The sequence below is a fragment of the Macaca nemestrina genome, chromosome 5, assembly GCF_043159975.1.
Source record: "Macaca nemestrina isolate mMacNem1 chromosome 5, mMacNem.hap1, whole genome shotgun sequence".
In the NCBI taxonomy this organism is placed as follows: domain Eukaryota; kingdom Metazoa; phylum Chordata; class Mammalia; order Primates; family Cercopithecidae; genus Macaca; species Macaca nemestrina.
The window spans coordinates 126,984,101-126,996,290 of NC_092129.1; the positions used below are offsets into that span (position 1 = coordinate 126,984,101).

At 36.4% G+C, this 12,190-nt stretch overlaps 1 protein-coding gene across 1 annotated transcript in view; it reads left to right on the top strand.

Annotated features, from left to right (window-relative positions):
- Positions 1-12,190, top strand: part of LOC105479543 (bone morphogenetic protein 5) — a 123,211-nt gene that overhangs the window by 59,390 nt on the left and 51,631 nt on the right. The window lies entirely within an intron of this gene.

A 12,190-nucleotide genomic window follows, 5' to 3' on the forward strand; every position in this document is an offset into this window, starting at 1 on the left:
TCCTGTGCCTTGTTATTACCTATAGATGCAGGATTCACTTTTTGTATTCCCCCTTTTCTTCCAAAGAAAGATGTTTAAGGGAAATAACATATAGAAATAGCAATATGTCTTATAGAATATTTCAGGTTTCTATGAAGGACTTCAAAGTCACCATAGAAAATAATAATATAGTGCCATAAGAGCATAGACTTTGAAATTCCCAAATAGGGAAATGTCTGTACTTCTTGGAGTCTCAGTTTACAAATCTGAAAAAATAAAAAACAAATGAAAAATATTTCAGATCAAAAAATAATTTTAGATGATGTGGGAAGGGCTAATGCATATCCCAATGCAAAGACCATAGTTGATAATAAATACATTGGTCAATATATTTTCATATAACTTCATGTGAGTGTCTATTTTAGTTTACAGAACTATATACATAATGGGAAAAATTGGTTTTTATTATAATAACAGTTGGTACTGTTTTCTGACACCTATCTTTTTGTAAAGATAAAGTAAGTAAAAAAAGTGTTCTAGGTGTCTTTAATAAATAATTGATGTTATTACATAATTTAATATATGCAAAATAAATAGGTAGGTTTTGGAGTGTAATAATAAATGCCACCCACTTTAATAGCAATATCATTGAATCTTTCTGTGAACTTAATAGCTAAAAATGCAAGTTTTAGATAAATAGTAAAACTCTTTGAAATACACTGGAAGAAATATGGGGATAGGGTAGTGTGGGATGAGAGAGCTCTTATTTATGAATTTATCTTACAGGAACATTGCAGATATAGACAGATGCAGACAAAGATTCATTTAAAAGTGTTTATTGCTGTATTATTGTTTACAATTCACAAATTGAACATAATTAAACAAGAAAAAAGTTAAGGTATAATTTTTGGAAGAATAGTACAGAGCAAATACAAATTACATTTTTGAAAACTACTAACGCTGAAAAATACTCAAATAATAATGTTAATTGACTAAAACCAAGAAACATTATCTACATTATTATACTATTTTAAATACATTTATATACAAAACAGATTGAAGGAACCCATCAAATATTCATTGCAGGATGTGGGTAATTTACATTTTAATTCTTCATCACTTTCGGTGTTTTTTTAAATTTTTATGATGAACATTATTTGTATAAACAGAAATGTGAATAATTATAGTTGAAAGAAAAAAGGTAATGAAATAATTTTATGCTACACACATCTTTACAAAATAGCATTCCCAACTTCTGCCAGGTAGAAAGTAAAATATCAAAACAAAGCAAAACAAAAAACACTTATGATTTAAAAATTAGTTGCTCTCATTTTTCTTTAGCTATGGAAGGTATTTTTTCCCATAGGAAATGAAAATAAATAGTATCTTTTTTTATTTTTTGAAAAAATTTACCACTACTTTGGAACTTTGACTTTAATTCTCTGAGGATTCTCTGAGAAGAGTAAATATTTTGTGAAAAAAATTTACCACTACTTTGGAACTTTGACTTTAATTCTCTAGAAGAGTATTGTATTAAAAATACTTTATTTACACATCACGTGATCATGGTTAAAATGTAAAGAATTTCAATTTGAAAAGTAATTTTAAAATCCTATTAATTTTTTGAAGTATTGACTGTTTGTGGCTTCATATACTTCTTAAAGAACTAAAATGGAAGTAGAAAAAGGAACTAGTACCTCTGGCTATTTTTAAAGCAGAGTCACCTCTCAAAACTTCTGTGTCAAAGTTGTGGATTTTATCTACTGCATATTTTCAGTTAAACTCAGAAACAATTGAAAAGTCAGGGCAGATGGTACTCTTTAATGTAATTTATTTGACAATGCATATGTTTTCACATATGTAAAGTTTCCTTTCCCTAAGGTACTGCCTAGGAGTGGCTGGGTGAGGGAGATCTGTACAGTAATTTTGACTGATGTTTTATGGATATGTTTTATATTCAAGACACAGTCTGACCTATTAACCATCTAGTCTGTGAATTACTTGACAGTGTTATGCATTCAAATTTAAAATATGGCAGATCCATTATGTCACCTCTTTTCTTATTTATTTATCTTAGTGAGATGTATAGCTCTTAAAATTATATATTTTATTCCTACCATTTCTCCCACCTTCCCAATTTATCCCTACTCATATTTAAATGTGTGTAATTTAAAGGAGTGTTCTGATATTTATCCAAATCTATATTTTACTTGGTAAAAAGTTAACACACTTTGCATCATTTCACTTATTTAATCTTTTCATATAAGGCTGACAGCCCCAAATTCTATATAGAAGGCATTGCTCTTCAGTCACACCTCATATATCTGGCATTATTGGGAAATGAGGTTTCCACGTGATTGAATTTTCCAGATAATTCAGCTGAGTTTGGCGTGCTTTTGTTGAGCGCCTACCATGTGGCAAGCACAGAGGACATAAGGCCGAGTAAATAAGGCCTCAAAAGCTCATAGCCTGGAGGCCAGGGACTGTGGTGGGGCTGCCACACACAGATTTTAATAACTATAATACAAATGTGCTAAGAACGATGATGTAAATATGCACTAAGTGTTGTGGAAATAGAAATGAAGAGAAAGTTAACTTTTTACTTGGAAGAATAAGGGACCTTAGGGAAAGCCTCTGAGAGAAGTTCACTTTTGAGTTGAACTTTTCAAGAAGAGTAGGAATTTTCTACAGGCAAAACAACAAATAGGGAAAGAATAGGGAGAGAGAGAGAGAAAGAGGGAGGGAGAGAGGGAGGGAGGGAGGAAGGGGGGCGAAGAGAAAGAAAGAGAGAGAGGGAGAGAACGAACAGAGGTGTATCCCAGAAGAAATGTTCCTAAGCGCTAAAATGTTTAAGTGTATAATGAATTAAATTAATACAATAAAATGATCAATGCCAGTGTTACTACTAATAAGAATAGCAGCCAGCACTTATGCATTTAATGGACACTCACCATGTGTCTGGCACTGTGCTAAGTGCTTTACTTGAATTAATTTTTTCACAGATATATATATTTATGTATTCCCTAAAGAAAATGTGCTATGTAAAATCAACCTTTTTCTAATGCTCTGCTGTGAATATAAATTTCTGTACTCCATTGTGAAAACATTTTAAGCTAGCCTGCTCGATGTCATTAGCCACCTTCAGTACTTGGATATATTTAGTTAAGCTGTCATCATTCCAGTTCACAGTCAGCTTCATATTTACATCATCTCCCCCCGCCTCCTTCTTCTCTAAGATTTGTGATTCTTCTGTGGACATACTTCAGAAGGTACTCTGACATTTTCCACTCAGGAAGATTTGCTGGGTTCTTGAGAGCAGCGTGCCAGAGCAGGACACTCAGATGGGAGATGATGTTGTCTCTAAAGTGTCTAGAACAGTACTCAAGCATAGCTTGAGTATCTTCAGTGTGCAGGGATCATGCTCTATTTTAGAGGTTCTTACCTGGGGTGATTTTGGTCCCTAGGAGACATTTAGCAACGTATGGAAACACTTTTTTTTGTCATCCACAATTGGTAGGGGACAGGTATGTGTGTGTATTGTTACTAGTATTTAGTGAGTAGATATGCTGGGGTAGTAATGTGGATAGAAATGCTGCTAAACCTTCTAAAATGGACAGGACAGCTCCTCTACCTCACAAAGAGTGGTTCAATCCAAAATGTCCTTAGTACCAAGGTTGAGAAATCTTGCTCCATTTGGAGATTTAAGATATAAACCTAAAGTGGAAATAGTTTGTGCCGTAAACTAATATATCAGTGAATTTTGCTTTGACTATGTAATATTTTGGATCATAAGATTCATAAGATGAAAGAGCTCTTAGGAGTTTGTACTGGGTACATTGCTCATTCACTGCATTAAAAACGGTTGGACTGTCTGTGTAATAGTCTCATGTCTTTTTTGCTTGTTGAATGAGGGGACCTCCTGGGTGTATACCTGGTAGCACATGTTTAAATTTCTCTGCAGGGGAAAAACAGGGGATGATGTAATGCCAGGAAATCTGCTAAATATTAAAAATGTCTTGGTAATTAAAAAAATTCTGCTCAGTGAAAAGTGATTGAATTTTCTTAGTGACAATACAACTTTTTTTTTTTTCATTTCTTCCATGCTTTTCATTCAGTTGCATCTAATATTACTATTTTACCAGTTTTCATCTGTACCTTTTAAATGCAGCATGGAATCAGATATTCTAAAACGTAATGATTAGCAGCATGGAATCAGATATTCTGAAAATTAATGATTAGTAAGATTTATATAATTGTATAATTCCACATTTATTTTGGGGGAAAAAAAGCGATTTACCATTTGAAAACATCAGACCCAATTCAAATTCTAGTCCATATAAGCTAAAAGCTGCTCATGAGAGAACCTTTGAACCTTTATATAAACTCTAGAATTTACCATTAATTTGTAGTCTCTTGAATAATATGATGGTATTTATGACAAATACCCAGAGAGAGATGTATGCTTTCTCTTTGGGTGGCCATCATTATATTTTTACTGGACTTAATAAGCTATTCAAGGAAAACAGGAAATGGAAGGAAGTGAAATAGTTATAATAATAGAACCTTTGGGAAAAGTGGAGATGTCACTGTGATGAAAATAAAGTAGTGTGGCATCCTTTCCTCTAAAATTTGTCTGTGTAGCTTCTAGATAATTTCTTAAAGCTTTTCTGGACCAGGTATAAGTGCTTCATGATTAGATAGTAGAGTGGCTATCCTATTCGTTTCTCCTTTTTTTTCCTCTTTGTGTATAAAAAAAAAATGTGGTTATCCTCTTGGTTAAGGATAACCTTAACCTTTTTCTCTCTCTCTCTCCCTATATATATGGATATATAATATATGCATGCATACACACATATACATATATTCAAATAATTGAAACCACAACCAGGGTTAATATTTCTTTTCTTATCTCTTCTTCTTGATTATATAAATGATTTTCCTTCTTTTTGATAAGTTTTGAACCCATTTTTTTCTCCAACAGAACTGAGGGGTGAAGTTTTTTTTATAGATTATGTATTAAAAATGTTCCTAAAGTTACAGAAAATGAATAAATTTCTATTTCCAAAGTTTATAAGTACAGGTTGTTAAATAACTTTTACATTAGTAATTGTACAAATCACTTCTGACTATAATGAGTTGGATGCAAATATTTTGTTAAGAAAGTAGCAATTACAGTAATTTGTATATGATTTTTATTTGTGTATTCTTTTATCCTTGCAATAGATTTATGAGGTAGAAATTAATTTTCATTTAGAGAATATTCATTTAATCTTCTTTTAATCTTCATTTAAAGAAGAAGAAAGATAACTTTAGAAAGGTGACTTTAAAGAACATAATTATTTTTTTCTAATATTAAGCAAAGCCTGAGTATAGCAAGTCAGTGTTGAAATTAAGCAGGCACCAATTCCATCTATGATCACGGTTCCTGGATTCATGAAGGTACATGGATAGTGTGGCTCTTTAAAGTATCTGTGGGGCGGGTCAAGATGGTTGACTAGAAGCAGTAGCCATAGGAGGCTCCCACTGAGAAGAATGATAACAGCGTGTGAATCCTACACCAGCAACTGAGGTATCCAGGTTCTGTCATCAGAACCAACTAGGCAGCTGGCATGACCCATGGAGAGGAAGGAAGAGAAATGTGGTGCAATGGTCCACCTGAGGGCCTCATGGAGCAGAGGGGCTGCCGCCCCCCCAACCAAGGGAGGCAGTGAGTGAGCGTGCTATCCAGCCTGGGAAAACATGCTTTTTCCACAGATCTGTGCAACCCACAGATTGGAAGATCCCACGCGTGAACCCACGCCACCAGTGCCTAGGGTCCCAACCATGGAACTGCACAGGTTGTCAACAGTCAGTAAGCTAGAATCCACTTAAGCCTGCTGAGCTCATGGAGGGAAGAGTGACCAGAACCACAGCTGTGGCTGACTGCTGTCTAAGCCATTTGAACTCCTTGGGGGAGGGTGAGAGCCAACACCGGGACGGATAACTGCCTAACACATTAACCTACCAGGGCAGGAGAAAGGCAGCAGCCATCTCTCTAGCTCCAGGTTGTGTTTTTCCTTGGCTGGATCCAGGGAGGCTGGATGGCTTGGTCCCAAGAGGTATCCCTCATAGCCCAACACATTGGCTGTGACATACTGCGGACAGAGTGCCTCTTCAGGCCTCACCTTGACCCATCCCTCCTCACTGGGCAGGGCCTTCCTGCAGGAGCTTCTAAAACTCCAACCAGGTGCTCAGGGACAGAACTCTGATCTCCCTGGGCCTGAGCCCCTAGTGGGAGGGGTTGTCACAGTCTCCGAAGACCAGCAGACTTAGTCTTTCCTCCTGCTAGTTCTGAGGAAACCAGGCAGCCCAGATGAGTGGGTCCCCTGCAGCAAAGTACACCTCCTCCATCAAGGGACAGTCAAAGTGCTTTGTTAAACTGGTCCTGTTCCCTGTGCCACCCAACTGGGTGAAACCCTCCAACAGGGATCGTCAGACACTCTATACAGGAGTGTTCCTACTGGCATCATATCGGTGCCCCTTGAGGTCAGAAGTTCCAGAAGAAGGAGCAGGCACCCATCTTTGCTATTTTCTAGCCTCTTTGAGTGACATCTCCAGTGGGTGATGGGCCTGAAGTGAACTCCCAGCAAACCACAGCAGCCCCACAGAAGAGGGACCTGACCATTACAAGAAAAACAAATGAACAGAAAGCTACAATAGCATCAACAACAAAAAAAGTCCCCACAAGAACCCCATCAAAAGGTTAGAAGCCTCAAATATCGATACTAGACAAATTCATGAAGATGAGAAATAAGCAACCAAAAATCACTGAAAACCCAAAGGCCAGAGTGCCTCTTCACCTCCAAATGATTGCAGTGCCTTTCCAGCAAGGGTGCAGAACTGGACGGAGGATGAGATGGACAAATTGACGGAAGTAGGCTTCAGAAGAAGGTGGCTAGTAACAAACACCACTGAGCTAAAGGAGCATGTTGTAACCCAATGCAAAGAGGTTAAGAACCTTGATAAAAGGTTACAGGAGCTGCTAACTAGAAAACCAGTTTAGAGAGAAACATAAAGGACCTGATGGAACTAAAAAACACAGCACAAGAACTTCATGAAGCACATACAAGTATCGTTAGACAAATTAACCAAGCGAAAGGAAGGATATCAGAGTTCAAAGACCATATTGCTAAAATAAGGCATGCAAACAAGATTAGAGAAAAAAGAATGAAAATGAATGAACAAAACCTCTGAGAAATAGGGGACTATGTAAAAAGACCAAACCTAGGACTGATTGGAGTACCTGAAAGAGATGGGGAGAATGGAACCAAGTTGGAAAACACACTTCAGGATATTATCCAGAACTTCCTCAACCTAGCAAGACAGGCCAACATTCAAATTCAGGAAATACAGAGACCACCACTAAGATACACCATGAAAAGATCGACCCCAAGACATAATAATCAGAATTGCCAAGGTTGAAATGGAGGAATAAATGGTAAGGACAGCCAGAGAAAGGCCAGGTAACCTACAAAGGGAAGCCCATCAGACTAACAGTGAACCTTTCAGTAGAAACCCTACAACCTAGAAGAGAGTGGGGGCCAATATTCAACATTCTTAAAGAAAAGAATTTCCAACCCAGAATTTCGTCTCAAACCAAACTAAGCTTCATAAGTCAGGGGACAAGCAAATGCTGAGGCATTTCATCATCACCAGGCCTGCCTCATGAAGGAAGCACTAAATATGGAAAGGAGAAACTGGTACTGGCTACTGCAAAAACAATCCAAAATATAAAGACCAATGACACTATGAAGAAACTGCATCAACTAGTGTGCAAAATAACCAGATAGCATCATGATGGCAGTATCAAATTCACACATAACAATATTAACCTTAAATGTAAATGGTTTAAATGCCCCAATTAAAAGACACAGACTGGCAAATTGGATAAAGAGTCAAGACCCATTGGTGTGCTGTATTCAGGAGACCCATCTTATGTGCAAAGACACACATAAGCTCAAAATAAAGGGATGGAGGAAAATTTACCAAGCAAATGGAAAGAAAAAAAAATGCAAGGATTGCAATCCTAGTCTCTGACAAAACAGATTTTGAACCAAGAAAGATAAAAAAAGACAAAGGATGGTATTACATAATGGTAAAGGAATCAATTCAACAAGAAGAGTTAACTATCCTAAATATATATATACACCCAATACAGGAACATTCCAATTTATAAAACAAGTTCTTAGAGACCTACAAAGAGACTTAGACTCCCACACAATAATAGTGACCCCACTGTCAATATTAGGCAGATCAGCAAGTCAGAAAATTAACAAGGATATTCAGAACTTAAACTCAGCTCTGGATCAAGTGGACCAAATAGACATTTACAGAACTCTCCACACCAAGTCAACAGAATATACATTCTTCTCAGTGCAACATGGCACTTATACTAAAATCAACCACATAATTGGAAGTAAAACACTCCTCAGCAGCAAATGCAAAAAAAAACTGAAATCATAATAAACAGTCTCTCAGAACACAGTGCAATCAAATTAGAACTCAGGATTAAGAAACTCACTCAAAACCACACAACTACATGGAAATTGAACAACCTTCTCCTGAATGTCTCCTAGGTAAATAATGAAATTAAGGCAGAATTCAAGAAATTCCTTGAAATCATTGAGAAAAAAACAATGTACCAGAATCTTGGGGAACACAGCTGAAGCAGTGTTGAGAGAAATTTATAGCACTGAATGCCTATGTCAGAAAGCTAGAAAGATCTCACATTGACACCCTAATATAAAATTTAAAAGAGCTAGAGAAGCAAGAGCAAACAAATCCAAAAAACCAGCAGAATACAAAAAGTAACTAAGATCAGAGCAGAAATGAAGGAGAGGGAGACACGAAAAACCCTTCAAAAAATCAATGAATCCAGGATCTGGTTTATTCAAAAAATTAACAAACTAGATAGACAATTAGCTAGACAAAGAAGAAAAAAGAGGACTCAAATAGACACAATAAAAAATGATAAAGAGGATATCACCACCGGACCACAGAAATACAAACCACCATCAGAAAATACTATAAACACCTCTATGCAAATAAACTGTAAAATCTAGAAGAAATGGATAAATTCCTAGACACATACACCCTCCCAAGACTTAACCAGGAAGAAGTCGAATCCTTGAATAGACCAATAACAAGTTCTGAAATTGAGCCAGTGATAAATAGCCTACCAACCAAAAAATAAATAAATAAATAAATAAATAAATAAATAAATACATACATACATACATACAAATAAACAGGACCTGATGGATTCACAGCCAAATTCTACCAGAGGTACAAAGAGGAGCTGGTACCATTCCTTTAGATACTATTTCAAACAATTAATAAGGAAGGACTCCTCCCTAACTCATTTTATGAGGCCAGCATCATCCTGATACCAAAACCTGCCAGAGACACAACAAAAAAGAAAACTTCAGGCCAATATCCCTGATGAACATCGATGTGAAAATCCTCAATAAAATACTGGCAAACCGAATCCAGCAGCACATCAAAAAGCTTATCCACCACGATCAAGTTGGCTTCATCCCTGGGATGCAAGGCTGGTTCAGCATACACAAATCAATAAATGTAATCCATCACATAAACAGAACCAATGACAAAAATCACATGGGCATCTCAATAGATGCAGGCCTTTGATAAAGTTCAACATCCCTTCATGTTAAAAACTCTCAATAAACTAGGTATCGATGAAAAATATCTGAAAATAATAAGAGCTATTTATGACAAACCCACAGACAATATCATACTGAATGGGCAAAAGCTGGAAGCATTCCCTTTAAAAACCGACACAAGACAAGGATGCCCCCTATCACCACTCCTATTCAACATAGTATTGGAAGTTCTGGCCAGGGCAATCAGTCAAGAGAAAGAAATAAAGGGTATTCAAATAGGAAGAGAGGAAGTCAAATTGTCTCTGTTAGCAGATGGCATGATTCTACATTTGGAAAACCCATCGTCTCAGCCCCCAAACTCCTTAAGCTGATAAGCAGCTTCCGCAAAGTCTCAGAATAGAAAATCAATGTGCAAAAATCAAATCACAAGCATTTCTATACACCAACAATAGTCAAGCAGAGAGCCAAATCATGAATGAACTCCCATTCACAATTGCTACAAATAGAGTAAAATACCTAGGAATACAACTAACAAGGGTTGTGAAGGACCTCTTCAAGCAAAACTACAAATCACTACTCAAGGAAATAAGACAGAATACAAACAAATGGAAAAACATTCTATTCTTGTGGATAGGAAGAATCAGTATCATGAAAATGGCCATACTGCCCAAAGTAACTTATAGATTCGGTGCTATTCCCATCAAACTACCATTGACATTCTTTACAGAACTAGAAAAAACTACTTTAAATTTCATATGGAATCAAAAAGGACCCTGTATAGCCAAGCAAAAAAACAAAGCTGGATGCATCATGCTACCTAACTTCAAACTATACATCAAGGATACAGTAACCAAAACAGCATGGTACTGGTACCAAAACAGACAGATAGACCAATGAAACAGAACAGAGACCTCAGAAATAACACCACACATTTACAACCATCTGATCATCAACAAACTGTACAAAAACAAGCAATGGGGAAAGGATTCCCTATTTAATAAATGGTGTTGGGAAAACTGGCTAGCCATATGCAGAAAGTTGAAACTGGACCCCTTCCTTACACCTTATACAAACATTAACTCAAGATGGACTAAAGACTTAAATGTAAAACCCTAAAAACCTAGGCATCGTAAAAATCGTAAAAATCCTAGAAGAAAACCTAGGCAACACCATTCAGGACATAGGTGTGGGCAAATACTTTATGATGAAAATGCCAAAAGCAATTGCAACAGAAGCCAAAATTAATAAATGGGATCTAATTAAACTAGAGAGCTTCTGCACAGCAAAAGAAACTACCATCAGAGTTAACAGACAACCTACAGAAGAGGGGAAATGTTTGTATTCTACTCATCTGACGACAGTCTGATACCCAGAATCTACAAGGAACTTAAACAAGTTTACAAGAAAAAAAAAACCATCAAAAAGTGGGCAAAGGATATGAATAGACACTTGTCAAAAGAAGATATTTATGCAGCCAACAAACATATGAAAAAAAGCTCAACATCACTGATCGTTAGAGAAATGCAAATCAAAACCACAATGAGCTACCATCTCACACAAGTCAGAATGGTGATTATTAAAAAGTCAAGAAACAATAGATGCTGGCGAGGATGTGGAGAAATAGGAACACTTTTACACTGTTGGTGGGAATGTAAATTAGTTCAACCATTGTGGAAGACAATGTGGCGATTCCTTAAGGATCTAGAACCAGGTATACCACCTGACCCTGCAATCCCATTACTGGATATATACCCAAGGGACTATAAGTCATTCTACTATAAAGCAAAGACATGGAACTAACCCAAATGCCCATCAATGATGACTGGTTAAATAAAATGTGCTGCATACACACCATGGAATACTATACAGTCATGAAAAGGAATGAGATCATGTCCTTTGCAGGGACATGGATGGATCTGGTCAAGGGAAGGGAGAGCATAAGAACAAATAGCTAATCATGTGGGGCTTAAAACTATGATGACGGGTTGATAGGTGCAGCAAACTACCATGGCACATGTATACCTATGTAACAAACCTATATGTTATGCACTTGTATCCCAGAACATAAAGTAAAATAAATAAATAAATAGAATCAAGTATCTATGAGTCTTACAGCTTATTGGCACATGATACCAATGAGAAATGTTCAATTATATTTTTAAAACAAGCAAATATTTTTGTCATGTGTCTATAATATAGTACTCTTGATAAAAGAGATTTCAGCAAAAGATGAATGGGCATCCCACCCCAGTGCATATTAGTTTACAACAATGACTCTTGCTAAGAGGCAATTTCATTTATAATGAAAGTTTGCATTTGAACTCTAAGGATAATGTTGTAGAAAGGTAAATACGCATTTGCTGATTCCAGAAGATTTTCTGCACTGTCTACATACATCTCTTCTTACATTGAAATAGTGTGAGATATTCTATCTTCCACATACAAACTTAAATGCATCCTATAAGTAGCCTCATGATTCTCACATTAAAAATTCCTTTACATGACTGTTTGCACCTATTCCCCCAAATTCCACGCTAATTGTCCTATCC